This window comes from Cibotium barometz, unplaced genomic scaffold, assembly GCF_041138505.1.
Source record: "Cibotium barometz isolate CiBa-2024 unplaced genomic scaffold, ASM4113850v1 ctg368, whole genome shotgun sequence".
Lineage (NCBI taxonomy): Eukaryota > Viridiplantae > Streptophyta > Polypodiopsida > Cyatheales > Cibotiaceae > Cibotium > Cibotium barometz.
The window spans coordinates 563,225-569,229 of record NW_028229435.1 but is presented as its reverse complement, the minus strand read 5'-3'; positions in this window follow the sequence as shown (position 1 = coordinate 569,229).

Below are 6,005 nucleotides of genomic sequence, written 5' to 3'. Positions count from 1 at the left end.
CAATGAGACTTGATTTCTTATGCGAGCAACTTCATGCAAAATGCTATACTGATGCAACAATACTTATCCTGAAAAAAAAAAAACATAACCAACCCCGCCCGCCCCCCCAACCCACCCCACCCCCACCCCCCACCCCCTGAAACTTCCCTTGCCAATAAAGGCATTGGGCAAGCCATCGCAGCATACCCCACAACTATGTTGTTCTGGATATGGAAGGCAGAAAGGGACGAGGATGTCAACGGGCCATCCCTGTGCTTCACAAAGCTGCAGAAAGAAATTGCCCGCCTGGTGAAGAGAAACACCCACACCAAGGTGGGACAATTGCTGACAATCCCCTTCCTGTTTGGTAACAGGCCGCAGGCAAATCCGCCTGACGAAGCGGAGGTACAACCTGCCCAAGCCCAATAGCAGGACGAGCAAACAGCACCAAACCCTGCACAGGTAGCCAGCTCGGAGCGGATGGTCAGCCAGACCTCCGACAAGGGGAGAACCGGCTCCACGGCCATGACCTCATTTCTATTTTATTTTTCGTTCCATGATGAGATATGCCATAGACATTATTGTATCACTTTGGTATCATAGGCCCATTGGGTCTTTAGCATCTGTAAGCAGTTACGGCTGCAGGAGACCGGCTGGTTTGCAGGAGGCGGACTGGCAGGGCAGAAGCGCACACGTAGGCTGGGCTGCAGGAAGTGTACGAAAGTTGACAGCCGGGCAGGTTTTCCTCTCGCACTATTTCTTTCTCTCTCTCTTGTGAGGAGGCACAGGGCTGCAGGCAGCTTCAGGTGGTGCAGTACTGCCACAGGACTGAACTGCCATAGGACTGAACAGGGATTTCACACGTGTTTGTGAGCCTGGGTTTGCAGGTAGTTGCAGAAAGCGCAGAAGGGACTGTACTTCCCTTTCTCTCTCTTCTGCATACTTTCGGGTAGAACTGCAGACGGCTGGAGGACTATTGGCAGGCTGCGCAGGTGCAAAAAGTACAGTAAGGCTGCCCCCTTTTCCCACCCACCCTTGCTACAGTAAGGTGCAGGAGGTACAGTCGGGCAGAAGGTACAGTAAGGCTGCCCCCTTTTCCCACCCACCCTTGCTACAGTAAGGTGCAGGAGGTACAGTCGGGCAGAAGGTACAGTAAGGCTGCTCCCTTTTGCCACCCACCCTTGCTCAGGCCCCCAAGGCAGCAACTAGTAGGGGAAAACATGTCTCAACCCCTAGAGGGGGAACAGGATGGTGAGACAACCTTTCACACCCCCACGAAGGCACCAAATGCCTACCGCAGAAGACTGAGGGAAGGAATCATGTCCCCTGGCTCACGAAGGATTACGAAGATGGCCCGACGAGATGAGACCCTTTATGAGGATCTGCAGCTTCACATAAGGACAGAGATGAACACCATGCGACAGGAGCTTGAAAAGGAATGGACCGAGCAGATGCATGCCCAAAGGAAAGTGATATATGAAATGCTGAAGGAAGAGATATATGTCCAATTGAAGGGAGAAATGCAAGCCCAAGTACGGGTTGAGATGGAATTAGCCCAAGCCTTGATGCACACGGAAATGAAAAAAGAGATGCAGAAATGGAAGGATGACATGCTCCGAGAGATTGGCACAACAGTTGCATCGTACGAAGGCACTTTGAAGACATGTATGGCTGACCGCGAAAAAGACATCACAGAAATGCAAAACACTTTGGAATCATGTAAGGCAAAAGTGGCTGCAGGTGAGAAGGAAATGCATTCATGGGCTGAAATTGCCAGTGCCACAAAGAAACAAATTGAGGAAATCAACCCATGGATTGAAGTAGTAAAAAAACAGAAGGATACACCAGTCAATAAAGTAGAGGTGATGAATGCTACATTGGAAGAGGGAGCCAAGAGACGGGCACGTGCCTTACATGTACGTGTAGTTGGGTGGGAAGATAAGGGAAATCCCCAAGAGGATGCAAAAGCTCTTGCAACAAAAATTGGAGCCACTGATGTACCCATTACCGAAGCATGGCGAGTAGGCAGAGATGAAACCAAGGCAAAGATATTGATCATCAGGTTTGGTGACTTGGAGAAGAAGGCCTTCCTCTCCAAAAGCATGGCCTTTAAGGGAGAAGAGATTTATTTGGATGAGGACCTTACACCGGCACAGATAGCACACCGAAGGAACACATGCCGCGTGTGCTTGAGGCAAGGAAAGAGGGGAAATGGGCGGTACACAGAGATGGCCGAGTCATCATTATGGAGAGGAGGCCCGCTTGACGGTGCGCGGCCTATGAGACCTTGCGATTCACGGTGTGGAGTTGCAACTGAGCCCTTAGAACAGATGCAGAATACTTTGAGGATACTTTCAGACACAGTGATATTGCTATGTATATGGAGACCCATCAGTGCACAAACAAGAGGCTTCCCGACGTCCGGGGTTATAGATGGGAATCAGTTTTCCGCCCTCAGCCACGCACAGTGGGAGGTACCAGAGGATCTGGAGGAGTGGCAATACTTTACAGGGAGGAGCTTCGTGACAAAATACATGTGGTACATAGAGATGCAGATGCGAGGTACATGTGGGTCCGAATATGCAAAGAGGGGCTCCGCAAGCTATATGTGGTGGTATGCTACTTTCCCCCAGCCCATTTGCACCATCAGGAGAGTCGCCCTATATACCACTATATGATGATTTCATGAGGTTTGCCAGCATGGGAGACATATTACTATTGGGAGACTGTAATGCACGTACAGGCATAGAGCAGACAGAGTTGTATGATACTCAAGAGGCTATGTACCGGGAGATCACGGGAGAGGATGTAGGGTTGCAGAGATCAGCACAGGATGAGGGGGAGATTACAGATTATGGCAGGCATTTTCTCACACTCGGGAGTGCACATGGGTTGGTCATATACAATGGCTTATCGAGATGGCAAGGATCAGATGCTCTCACACACTGGAACTCTAAAGGGGGAGCGAGCACAGTGGACTACTTGATGGGATCTCCTTCATTGATACCTGATGTGCGGGGTTTCACGATTTCCAGTAGGCCCATTGGCATAGCAGTCGATCATGCATACCTGAGTTTCACACTAGTAGGTAGATCCCCAAGAGATGGGCCAACCACTCATCTACATAGGTACCCGAGATATCAGTTTACACGTGAGACAGTTGGGGTTTATCGAGTTGCACTATCTAATGACTTGTTCGCTTTAGACCCGCATAGCCCTCTGGATGAGATCACGAGAGGATTGGCAGGTGTACTACATGCATCCGCCTCATATGCGTTTCCCTGCACTATTATCCCTTCCACCCACCCCCGCAGCACTGCCCCACAGAGCAGTTGGTATGATGATGAGTGTCGTGAGACACGAGCACAGCTACAGCGTGAGATTGCCATTGGGTCTCACACGCATAGACAGGCTAGGATGATCTTTCGGCGCCTTGTGCGGAGGAAGAAACGAGCCTATCTGGCTAAGCTAGAGGAGGAGATTACCAACTCTTCCTGGGGAAGGACAGCAAGAGGGCATGGAAGATGTTTCAGGAGCGACAGCCTGGTACTCCGATTACTGCACCTGAGGCATGGCATACTTATGCTAGAGAGCTATATGATGCACCAGGACAGCCCCCCACCCCCCCTCCACTGGGAGCTAGACCGGCTAGCAGCACCTTTTTTACTATGTGGATGGTGCTAGATGCGATAGACAGGTTACAGAGAATGGAAAGGCATAGGATCATGATGGGCTAGTTGGAGAGCACTTCTCATATGCACGAGACACTTTGGCTCCGCTCATCGTACATGTGTTTAATCGTGCCATTTGTGAGGGTTTCCCAACAAGCTGGACAGATCATATCATTGTACCACTCTTTAAGAGTGGGGACTCCATGGTACCAGGCAACTACAGGACGATCATGATTGGTCATTACTTGGCCAAATTACATGGCTCTATATTGGAGTCGGAGCTGAGCCGATGGGCAGAGAGACATGGTCATCGAGCACATGGACAGGCTGGCTTCAGAAGAGGATTTACTACCTTGTATCACATACTGACACTTCGGGCACTTATTGAAGAGGGTAGGGCACAGAAGAGAAGGATATACTGCTGCTTTGTGGACTTCCGCAAAGCCTTCGATACCGTACCACGTGCCAGGCTTATGCACAGATTGCATGACATTGAGGTACCCGAGGATATGCAATGGGGAATATATGCTTTGTATGAGTCTGTGAACAGGCAAAGTCCGAGCTCCAGGCAAACTATCTGATAGGGTGACCAGCACGATAGGGGTGAAGCAGGGATGCCCGCTATCGCCCACCCTCTTTGGACTGTACATTGATGCGGTCTCTGATTATGTAGACAAATTGGGAGGCCCAGGGGCATGCGTGGCAGGGGTGTTGATACCCATCTTGTTATATGCTGATGATATTGTTCCAATCTCAGACTCTCCGGAGGGATTACAGAGACACCATGCATTACAGGCTTTCTGTGCTTTCTCCCTGAAGGACGCAGCAATAGCTAGATTAGCTGGAGGGCATGCAGCCTTGGGGGCACTTGAGAGGCAGTGTGCACACATACAGTTTCAGGAGCCACGCACCAAATTGTGGCTATTTGATACGCTTGTCACACCGACCCTCCTGTACGAAGCTCCAATTTGGGGACCCAGTATACATCACAGATCTCAGAGAGGGACAGATGAGGGATGGAGGCAAATGGAGAGACCACTAATTATGATGATTGCCCGCATGATTCAAAGATCATCAGTACCACATGAGATTGTTCGGGCTGAGCTGGGTGCCCCACCAGTAGTAACCGAGGCCCTATTCCAGGCAGTTACCTTTTTATAGCGGCTATGGGAGCTCCCTCAGCAAAGGTACTCCTGATTGGCATTGACCTCATCCATACAGTTGGCAGAGAATGGAGATACTCATTGTTGGTACGCTCAGATGAGATCATGGTTTGACCTACATGGTTTGCGGATAGAGGCACTACCACCCTTTCATCAGTACAGTCTGGATTTTCCATTTTTGGATCTCACCCGCTCAGAGCAAAACCGCGTGATCAGGATGGATATCATCAGAGTGGACACAGAGAGGACATGGACTAGCCCCCTTGAGCCCTTGGGCACGAAAATGGCTCATTACAAGAGCCATTTTCTACACCTCTCACCGGATGATTTTATCACCCGCCCGGCGTACATGGATGTACACCTATCACATGGGATACGTTGTGCCATTGGACAGATCCGGACCTCATCACACCAGCTGCGGATTGAGACAGGGCGATATGTGCATCAAATCCTAGATGACCGCATTTGTCAGCTATGCTACTAGGAGGTAGAGACAGAGGAACACTACATTTGCCGATGTACAGTCTATTATGAGATCCGAGGGAGATATCACTGCCTCTTCCGAGAGGGTTTTGGGCCGTTACGCAGGGTCATGGAGTTTGGGGATCAGAGATGCCTGGGATTGTTTCTACTTGAGCTCAGGAGACACAGAGAGACCATCTTGGCAGACAGGAGGTTGAGCCATGATGTACCTAGACAGAGGACCCTGACAGATTTCTTCGGCACCAGCACCATCAACCCAGCCCACACACCTCCTGATACCTCCTCCATTGGGCCATCAGGGCACAAACCACGCTCTCAGGGAGTCACCACTGATAGAGCAGTTATCTTATGTCGTGCTTGTTGGCCATGCCCACCAGGATCCCGACCACGGCATCCTCACCATCGCCTGATCAGAGCCATTATTGCTCGGCATCGGAGGTGCCTACCTTGCTTCTACGACCTCTCCATTCTAGACAGCCCCATGGCGGAGATACTTGATCTAAGGAGAGGGTAACACTTCAACTGATCGGCATACATGGATCTACCTGATATACATTTTTCAGTATTTTCTACTCCGTATCATCTCGGAGTCTTACAGTTCTGTTCTTATAACTGTAGGACAATCAGTTTATTGTACTTTTTAGTCTCATTTAGTTGCTCTCTTTGATGAGACACTTTCTCAACCCTTGCACATAGGCAAAAGTACTTT